We start from the raw sequence: 10,724 nt of genomic DNA, 5'->3' as shown, positions 1-10,724 counted from the left end.
GAAGGTCGCGGGAGAGCCTTGGATAGAGAGACGGAGAACAGTTTGATGGACTTGCATATGTGTGCATGTGCGCGTCTCCTGTGCACACGCCTGTGTGTGTGTGTGTGTCTGCTGCGCTTAGTGTGGAGAGTCGGTAGATGCAGATTGTGCTCTGCATCCTCTGTCAGAGTCAATGACTGGCTCCATAAGACATGGCGGCGACTGTCTCTTCATATCTTAAGAGTTTTGTCCTTTGTGAGAAGCGTCAGATGAGGAAAAACACCCCAGCTCCCTAACCTTTGTGCCCACCAGGTAGACCGGGGTGTAGGTTTGGCAAACCTTCGGTGTGTTTGCTGAGCCAATTAATCATTTGCACAGTACACTGATCAACACAATGACGTACCAATCAGTGCTAACAACTATATATATATATATATATATATATATATATATATATATATATATATATATATATAATCCGTAGTGTAGTCAATGGACAAGATTTTGGTATCAGAAGTGTTCTGGTTTCAATTTCTGTTGTAGTCCGAATAGTATTGACCAATCATGTTTGAGAGTAACGATGTGGGAAGCCGGATGTGGGTGTGTCCTGGTCGCTACACTAGAGCCTCCTCTGGTCGGTCGGGGCGCCTGTTTGGGGGGGGGGACTGGGGGGAATAGCGTGATCCTCCCACGCGCTACGTCCCCCTGGCGAAACTCCTCACTGTCAGGTGAAAAGAAGCGGCTGGCGACTCCACATGTATCGGAGGAGGCGTGTGGTAGTCTGTAGCCCTCCCCGGCTCGGCAGAGGGGGGTGGAGCAGTGACCGGGTACGGCTCGGAAGAGTGGGGTAATTGGCTGGATACAATTGAGGAGAAATAGTGGGGAAAGAATCCCCCCCCCGGGGGAAAAAGTAACGATGTTTGTGTAATGTGTGCAGAAACATTCGACTCATGTCGACTATTTGTGAAACAGTCCAGTCGCTGAAGTCGTCTCTCAACTCCAATCTCGCGTCTCAAGTTGCTAATCCGACAGTAAACAATGATGGATACATGGAAGAGGAAGTCTTCAAAGGAAATGGAAGTAGTGGCCAGCAGCTACACAGGAAGCCCCGGAACATTGGCTGTTGTCCCCAGAGGTTAAATCGTCATCAGATGATAGGTGATGGGTTCTGAGATTGACTATTTCTACCTCCTCTGACATCTCAACACAAGCCTCTTTTCAAAGCAAGGCTGAACAGGTCAGGTCTGAGCATGTAAAGAAAACACGCTAACTGCATTTCCATTATGGTTGCTTCCAAACCGCATTTATTTCTGGGTTTTTGGCATCGCTTGATAACCATGCTCGACGTAACCGTGGTGGTTCGAGGGCTCAATGGCATCGGTATTCGATGATTGTCTTTATGCATGCTCAATGATTGGTTTAACATTCATGTCATATCTAGTGATGCCGCATCTGATATGGTGCTGATATCCTACGCCGCCATTATTACATCTTGCACTGATCCTACAGCGCATTACTGAATTCACAACAAGCAGGAAAACTAAACAAAACAAAACAAAAATGTCTGGATTTGGTGTCATGACGTGGAGGAGACGCTGGCGTGGACTGACATCTGGTCTGACAGAAAATCCAGGAGCAACTTTTCTATGTAGTTTTTCTGTGGGACTTCCTAGTCTTGATTTTAGCTCAGACGCTAATGCAAACAGAAATGATAGCCACGATGTGTCGGCAAGAAGACACATCATGGCACACAGTGGCCTCATTACAGCCTCAACACGATAATGGAAAAAAAGGCTAACAATGCAATGAACAATGCATGGCATGAGATCAGTAAATAGACATCACTAAAAGACGGGATAATTTTTGAAAAGGTGATGTTGAAATAAATTCATGTTTTCCTGAGTGACTGGAGGGCAATGTATTTTCTATTGCTTTCGCCAAACCCAAATCTGACCCTTCAAGAGCACCCTCTATGTATTAAACTTCATGGAGGACCACACTTTTAATAAAGATAGTCAAGAGGCAGGCATACTTACATCTGCACAAAGTTAGGTGAGCTACAGCTGGCTTATCTACAGGCCAGTTGCCACTCTTTCAAGGATGAGGATGTGCACATCCTTGATAGGGAGGAACACTGGTTTGAACGGGGAGTCCAAGAGGCCAATTATGTGAAGAGGGAATGACCATCCCTGAACAGGGGGGCTAGGAGTACATCTGTCTCCATCTTACAATGCTGTGACTGCAAACATTCTCAAATCCTCTGTGAATAGTACACATGGCCATTAAAACTCTAGTTAATGGTCCAGGCAATCTGCATATGAAACTGATCGTCGGTTTCGGTCGTCATGCCTCTGTATTGTTTATAAGGGTAGGGATACCTGCAGTCAGTTGAGATTGAAGAGGTCACTTAGATATGAAACGTTTCTCTCAATAAACGTTGTGTCCAGATAAACTGATTCAACTTCCTGTGATTGCCTTACCTGGATAATTGAGGATGCATGAAGACACTACAGCTAGTTTATACTATTAACAATATTAATGTGACATTAAATGGAAATGATCATGATTTTCTACATTACATCTCTCTCTCTCTTTCTATCTATATCCTATATCTATATATCTATACATCTCTCTCTCTCTCTCTCTCTCTCTCTCTCTCTCTCTCTCTCTCTCTCTCTCTCTCTCTATATATATATATATATATAGAAGCGAATTCGTGGGGCAATCCGGGAATCGCCACAGCCGGGATACGAACCCGTATTTTCCACTCCCCAAGCGACAACATTAACCAGTCGACTAAAGGGTCCGACCCGTTAGTCAAGGACCAACGTGTCTACTTATCCATGCACGCTACACTATATATATAATCCAGTGAGTCAAGTAAATTCTTTGAGACAGTACAAGCTTGTTTTATGCCATAAGCAATCATCAGCTGTCTTATGATTGCTTATGGCATGAAACAGGCTTGTACTGTCTGACAAAGAATTTACTTGACTCACTGGATTATTTTGCTCCTTATAAATTGAGCATTTTCCCTACCATGGAGTGTTTCTTTTAACAAAGTTATAATATACGTATACATGATGCTCTTATGTCTTGTAGCATTCAAACACCACTTCAATCTCGCACGTTCTGATTTCTGCGAGGCAAACCCCTTCTCAGGTCAACATCTGATGTGTTGACCTTGAGCTAACCCAACCCTAACTCTAACCCTAACTCTAACCCTATTACCCTAACTCTAACCCTGACCCTAAATCTAATCCTATTACCCTAACTCTAACCCTAATTCTAAGTCCAACCCTGACCCTAACTCTAACTCTGACCGTAACTAACCCTGACCCTAACCTTAACTCTAACCCTGACCCTAACTCTAACCCTGACCATAACCCTAACTCTAACTCTAACCCTGACCATAACCCTAACTCTAAATCTAACCCTGACCATAACCCTAACTCTAACTCTAACCCTGACCCTAACTCTAACCCTGACCATAACCCTAACTCTAACTCTAACCCTGACCATAACCCTAACTCTAACTCTAACCCTGACCATAACCCTAACTCTAACTCTAACCCTGACCATAACCCTAACTCTAAATCTAACCCTGACCATAACCCTAACTCTAACTCTAACCCTGACCCTAACTCTAACTCTAACCCTGACCATAACCCTAACTCTAACTCTAACCCTGACCATAACCCTAACTCTAACTCTAACCCTGACCATAACCCTGACCCTAACTCTAACCCTGACCATAACCCTAACTCTAACTCTAACCCTGACCATAACCCTAACTCTAAATCTAACCCTGACCATAACCCTAACTCTAACCCTAACTCTAAATCTAACCCTGACCATAACCCTAACTCTAAATCTAACCCTGACCATAACCCTAACTCTAACCCTGACCATAACCCTAACTCTAACTCTAACCCTGACCATAACCCTAACTCTAAATCTAACCCTGACCATAACCCTAACTCTAACTCTAACCCTGACCCTAACTCTAACCCTGACCATAACCCTAACTCTAACCCTGACCATAACCCTAACTCTAAATCTAACCCTGACCATAACCCTAACTCTAACCCTAACTCTAAATCTAACCCTGACCATAACCCTAACTCTAAATCTAACCCTGACCATAACCCTAACTCTAACCCTGACCATAACCCTAACTCTAAATATAACCCTGACCCTAACCTTAACTCCAACCCTGACCCTAACTCTAACCCTGACCGTAAGCATATGTCCACAGTCAATCTGACTGGACAAATGATATGACAGCAGAAATACATCATGTCAAATGTCGGTCTGAGAACATCTCTCACTTGCATAAAGCAGAAGAGCCCTCCACTCTCACTGAAAGGCCCTTATGATAAGTATATAATTAAATAACACACCCCATGACATTACACAGAAACCAGCTGACTAAAATACTGAAGAGCCATATGATGGATGCATGAATTATGTGGTTTTCACCATAACCCGGTCTTTCCATCAGCATGAAACAGCAGGAACCAGGATTCATCAGATCAGTCCTCTGCTGGCCAGTGTTTTCAGTTCTTGGCCCACTGCAACTATAGTTTCTTGTTTGTCTGTTAAAAGAATTGGCGATCTGTAAATTCAACAGCCTCCATGTTTGAATCGAGGTGCGATGGCTGGTTCATTCTGAGGCTTTGGCATCTGTTTTCGTATGGGCTGAGGTTCAGTTGGAGGAGACATGTTTTTCAAACTGCTCACATCAAATGATCAATACTGCATCATCATACATGCCAACGTGCTCTGACACACACATCTTTTTTTCTGTAAATTTATATCTCCATAAATATGTAAGTATTTAACTTTCACAATATTCAGTGTTAGTGATCAATAGTCATCAATATTCAGATTAGCTGCTTTTATCTTGCCGTATAAAACTATTTTGCATGTCAAAAAAATCTTGATAAAGGGCATCCAGGTAGCATAGTGGTCTACTCCGTTGCCTACCAACACAGGGATCACTGGTTCGAATCCCCGTGTTACCTCTGGCTTGGTTGGGCGTCCCTACAGACACAATTAGCTGTGTCTGCGGGTGGGAAGCCGGGTGTGGGTGTGTGTCCCTGGTCAATGCACTAGCGCCTCCTCTGGTCGGTCGGGGCGCCTGTTTGGGGTGGGGGGGGAACTGGGGGGGAATAGCGTGATCCTCTCACGCCCTACGTCTCCCTGGTAAAACTGCTCACTGCCAGGTGAAAAGAAGCGGCTGGCGACTCCACATGTATCGGAGGAGACGTGGTAGTCTGCAGCCCTCCCCGGATCGGCAGAGGGGATGGAGCAGTGACCGGGACGGCTCAGAAGAGTGGGGTAATTAGCCAAGTACAATGGGGAAGAAAAGGGGGGGAAATCCTGATAACTTCACATCAATTTGATGATGTTTTTTAGGTGGGGCTACTCTCTCAACTCAAAATAGGTAAATTATAAGTATCAATATTCAACATTTGTAGACTATACTGTGATCAGATTTAACTAGTGAAATTTTTCCCCCCAAAATTCAAAACATACTGCTTGCAACATAGCAGAAGATCATAAATCCACATCATGGACCTCTTTCAACCAGAGGCGGTTTGGAGGACTTCCTTTCAGTAGTGAATTACTCCAGATAAGACGGGACACGGCTCCTAATGCTTTCTGTTTCTTTGTCCATGTTCCCTCACATAAGCCCCCCCGTGTCTCAGTTCTTTCAAGTCTCGAACATCCGTCGCTAACCTGCACCCACCTTCATCACCCTTCATCATCGCCACTAGTTTAAGTCAGTTTAACATGTGAATTCATCCAATAAGGATCATAACTCACCTGCACTAACGAGCTGCTGTCGGCATGTTTTTATACAATCACCCTGCGTGTGTGTGTGCGTGTGCGTATGCGTGAGTGTGTGTGTGTGATTGTAGCGAGAGACTTCTTGTCTGGGAGCGAAGAAAGCGTCTGGAAGTGAATAGAGAGGAAGTTATATAAACTATACGTTCACTTATTATCATGCAAGTGAAGCCAGGCGTATTTGGCTTCCTAACAAATGTCCATTTCCCTTCCTTCTTTTCATTGTTCAAGAAAAATATTTCATTCCCTTTTGAGAATTCCGCTAAATGGGGACGATACTTTCATCTTTCCTTGCACTTCAGCTCTCTATTCCGTAGTCCCGGGTAATTATTAGGCCATATTTATTGGGTTATCGATTTGTCTGCACAAAGCCATTCAATATGACTTGGGAATGAAAATATTCTGCAGCGGAAAGAATCATTGGACTTGAAGTTTCAAGGACGAACGAGTGCACGCACACACACACACACACACACACACACACACACACACACACACACACACACACACACACACACACACACACACACACACACACATATGTGCTTTTGGACCGACTATTACAAAATGTGTCTTCAGTCATTAGAAATGGGCTCTGCAAAAACCATCAACGCCATCCTAATTTAGCTGCTTGTCTCTTCTACTTTGCCATCAGAAAATCCAGCTGGAGTGAATGTGCTCCTTTCTGAGTAAAACCCACCGTGAGTCATTTCTCAGCTGCTAAATGCTGACCAGGGCTGCCTATGAAGTCAACTGCTGCCACAGCCTTCATGTAAAATAAATCATTTAAAGGTTTTCGCACAAGTTTTCAAATTAGGATTTTTTCCCCCGTTTTCTCCTCAATTGTACTTGGCTAACTACCCCACTCTTCCAAATGCCTCCTCCGATACATGTGGAGTCGCCAACTGCTTCTTTTCACCTGACAGTGAGGAGTTTCGCCAGAGGGATGTAGTGCATGGGAGGATCACGCCATTCCCCCAAGTCCCCCCCCCCGAACAGGCGCTCCTGAGAGACCAGGACACATACCCACATCCGGCTTCCCATCTGCAGACATGGCCAATTGTGTCTGTAGGGATGCCCAACCAAGCCGGAGGCAACATGGGGATTCAAACTGGCGATTCCCATGTTGGTAGGCAACGGAATAGACTGCTACACTACCCGGACGCCTCATATAGTCCTTTTTAAATGAAGCAAACTCAGTCCTCTTAAGGTGGACCAAAAAGTGGACCAACAGAAAAGGGACTCAGTTCTTTTTGTGTTCACATTGTCGGTTCATTTGAAAGAGAACTCAATTTGCTTTCTGGTCCACTTCAGCTCTGATGGGGCCTCAGTCCCCTTCTTGTTAACGCTATAGTTCCTCTTGAGCTCAGACCTTTACTGCTTTGGATTATGGGTACAGATTATGGATTGTTGGATTATGGCTTTTTCTCAGTGAACTTGGAGTGCTTTGTGTTCACAATGCACAGGTTAAGTGAACCGCAATGCGGACATGAAGCGAACCATACTTAGACACCCCCCCCCCCCCGCCAGGAGGTCCTTTTAGCCCTCCAAATGAACTCAGAGCGATTAGACAACATTTTTTGTGCATATGTGAACACTTCAAAAGAACTCAGTCCCCTCTGAGACGAACCGTACTCAGACCTCCTCGGGAAGTCTGTCATCTTCTTCTTGTAACCCTTGCCTGGATCTCGTCTCAGGGGCTAGCAAGTATTTATGTCGCTAAGTGACGTCATAACTTTCTCATGATAGTCTGTCTTGTTTAATTAAACAGTGCATCTGCTTCTGTCTGCCGGAAGGATGATGATGTTCTTGTCCTTACTGAGAGTCATGAGAGATTTCCTCTTGTCTCTGCTGATGTTGGATGGCGGTGGCTTCGCATTGCTGAGACGGGCTGAAACTTTGGTCTGTCGCTCCCGGGTCCGTGATGTTGTTTTTACAGATCGCTGATTCTGTGGCTGTGATCAGTTCCACTAGCGGGATTTGCCTCGGCCTGACAGCAATAAAGTGATTGTAACTATTCCCCAGTCCTCTGTGAATGGTACACATGGCCATCGAAACTCTGGTTAATGGTCACCGCAATTTGCATATGAAACCAATAGTTGGTTTTGGGTCATTATGCAACACTGCTGTTTATAAGTGGGGATACCTGCAGTCAGCTGAGACTGAAGAGGTCACTTAGATGAGTGATGAAATGTTTCTCTCATTAAACGTTGTGTTGGGCGGCTGGGTAGCGTAGTGGTTTATTCCGTTGCCTACCAACATGCAGATCGCTGGTTCGAATCCCCACATTACCTCCGGCTTGGTTGGACATCCCTACAGACACAATTGGCCGTTTCTGCGGGTGGGAAGCCGGATGTGGGTATGTGTCCTGGTCACTACACTAGTGCCTCCTCTGGTTGGTCAGGGCTGCCTGGGGGGAATAGCGTGATCCTCCCAAGCGATACTCCCTGGCGATCCTCCCCCTGGGGAAACTCCTCACTGTCAGGTGAAAAGAAGCGGCTGGCGACTCCACATGTATCGGAGGAGGTAGTAGTCTGCAGCCCTGTAGACAGGGCTGAGGGGGAGGAGCAGTAACCAGGATGGCTTGGAAGAGTGGGGTAATTGGCCTGATACAATTGCCCCCCCCCCAAAAAAAGATAAATAGATAAATAAACGTTGTGCCCAGATGAAGTGATTCAACTTTCTGGGATTTCCTTACTTGGATTATTGAGCATGCATCAAGAAACTCTGAACCTAGTTTGTCGTTGACCTTACAAAACGTTTTTCTGTAGTTAACAGCAAAGCTTATGTAAAGGGTTGGAAAAATAACAAAAATAGCCTCCCTCCATTATTTTTTAATTACTAGCACTTTTCAGTTCACTGTACTAGTACAATACAGTGATAGTCATGACAGTGTTCCACTCCTCACCTGAGATGGCGCTAAAGGGCACAGTGTCAGATGGAAGCTCTACTCCTGACTGATCAGCAGTTAGGTTTCAGAATAAACCTGACCGTCAGCCAGGTAACACCTTGATTTGTTTTGCAACAGACATGTCACTGTATGCAACTGTCTGCGTAATACACAATTAGTAGTAATCACTCAGTGTCCGCATGTAACTGAGTACTCCTGCTGGTTTAAATTGAGTTTGTGAAGCAAATGCGAACGGATTATTCACCAAATGTGAAATGGCAGCGCCCACTGAAATAAGGTGTGCACTAGATACGGAGACCGCATGCGCCAGGGATTTAATAAGTTTTTTCTGGTAATGTATAGTATAAATATTACATGTTAAAACCTTATTGTACTTAGGGAATAGACATTCAAGGTTACGGGTTTGTGCAGGGAGAACGTGTGTATGGCTGTAGCGGTGATAGTCTGACGGGTGAAAGTGTTTAGATGTGTGTGTCAGTGTGTGTTCTTCTCCGTGGATTGTCACCTTGTCGTAGTGGGGAAGCGTGTGTGGTCCTGAGATCCCGAGAGCAATGCTGTCAGGAGCTTTGCTCCTGGTCAGGTCACCCACGGCGGCAAGGCTGACTTCAGGGAAGCATCACAACGGCTGGGAAGGCGGCTGAAGGCTGCAGCAGAAATGGGCCCCCAGTTGTCTTGGACTCCATGCCACTGGATGCTGACCCAGATCTGTCAAGGACCATGTGGTGGCAATCTGTGCACCAGTCTCTCCACGTTAAAAAAGTCACGCACAGGTGTCCTAGGACAGTCATACTCAACCCTGAGTGACCACATATGATGATGATGATGATGAGTGTGTGGATTTATTGTTCATATATAATCCACTTTTGTTTGTCTATAATGGCACTGACTTAAATTGTTATTAAAGAGCAAATCTGGCTGTCAGCCACTTAACACCTTGTTTTGTGTTCTTCTGTCTGCATTTGACCCAGGTTTAGGCTCCTATCCAGGGTTCCTATTGACCCTGGGCAGTTCTGATGCTGACTCAGGTTCCCCCAGGCCTGAGGCCGGTAACACTAACTACAACTTGCAATTCAGGCTACTGTGCTCTTTGAGTTAATGTTTAGATATCCGTGCTAGCTGTCCTGCACTCAACCCAATGGCAAGCACCAACTCTGACAGGCTATCGCATGTCCACAGCTTTAGTCTGTCTCTAACCTAAATATGGCCACACACATCTTTCCGCTTCCAGTGTGGAAAGATGGCGGCACAAATTCACGTTTGCACTGACCTAACCCAGTACTGATGTGGGAAGATGGCGGCGCGAACTTAGTACCGTTCATGCAGTGTCTTTGTCCACATCTGCGTCTAAGTTTGTGTCATCGTTTGATGGCTGGGAGAGCTGGCGCTGGATTGGCTATTAGAGCTTGGTCTGCTGCATCCTGTGGGCCCAGGGACCATGGCCCTGCCTGGAGCTGTACCCAAAGAGGAAACACCAAGGGCGGTCTGACAGGACGCGGAAGCAGGGTAGGCTAAGCTAACTGCTAGCCCATGCAGACGACGGTTCCAATAACACCGAGGGTGGTCTGGCGGCGGCCATGCCTAGTGTTGACTATTTTTTTGGTACTGTCGTGTGGAGTGCAGGGAGGTGTGTCGAAGGTTTCTGGCTGGGAGAGCTGGCATTGGATCGGCTGGGGGAGCCTGGTCTGTTGCATCCAATGGGCCCAAGGACCACGGCCCTGCCCAGAGCTGCGCCCGAGGGGGAAACATCAAGGGCGGTCTGACAGGACGCGGAAGCAGGGCAGGCTAAGCTAGCTGCTAGCCCATGCAGACTGGCAGTTCTGACAGTCATCCTAGTGTTCCCTCTCTTGGACAGTGATTTTTTTTAAAATTTAGTTTAGATATAATATGTATTAGTTTAAATATATGTATTAGTTTGGATATATGTGTTCTTGTAGTTTTTGGATGTGTGTTTTTGTCTTTGTGTTGCACTGCTGTGGGCTGG

Source organism: Lampris incognitus, chromosome 11 (genome assembly GCF_029633865.1).
Source record: "Lampris incognitus isolate fLamInc1 chromosome 11, fLamInc1.hap2, whole genome shotgun sequence".
Classification (NCBI taxonomy): Eukaryota; Metazoa; Chordata; class Actinopteri; order Lampriformes; family Lampridae; genus Lampris; species Lampris incognitus.
The sequence above is the reverse complement of the archived record's forward strand: the minus strand, read 5'-3'. Positions refer to the sequence as shown.